This window comes from Nestor notabilis, unplaced genomic scaffold (genome assembly GCF_000696875.1).
Source record: "Nestor notabilis isolate BGI_N333 unplaced genomic scaffold, ASM69687v1 scaffold18731, whole genome shotgun sequence".
In the NCBI taxonomy this organism is placed as follows: Eukaryota; Metazoa; Chordata; class Aves; order Psittaciformes; family Psittacidae; genus Nestor; species Nestor notabilis.
In genome coordinates, this window is record NW_009915356.1 from 1,051 (window position 1) to 1,324 (window position 274).

Below are 274 nucleotides of genomic sequence, written 5' to 3' on the forward strand. Positions count from 1 at the left end.
GAGCAGCTCCAGTGCCTAAAGGGGCTCCAGGAGACCTGGAGAGGGGCTTTGGACAAGGGATGGAGGGACAGGACAAGGGGAATGGCTTGAACCTGCCAGGGAGGATTCCTTGTTGAGGGAAGTGATTCTGCTCCTGAATGGAATGACAGGGAGAAACTAGGGGCTCCTTTCCCAAAATCCAGCAATGGTCCTTGACAATTATTTACAGGATCTTTAACAGGAATTCAAGACTCTTAAAGGAGCCACCACCCTTCCAAAAGCACCATGGGGGGGG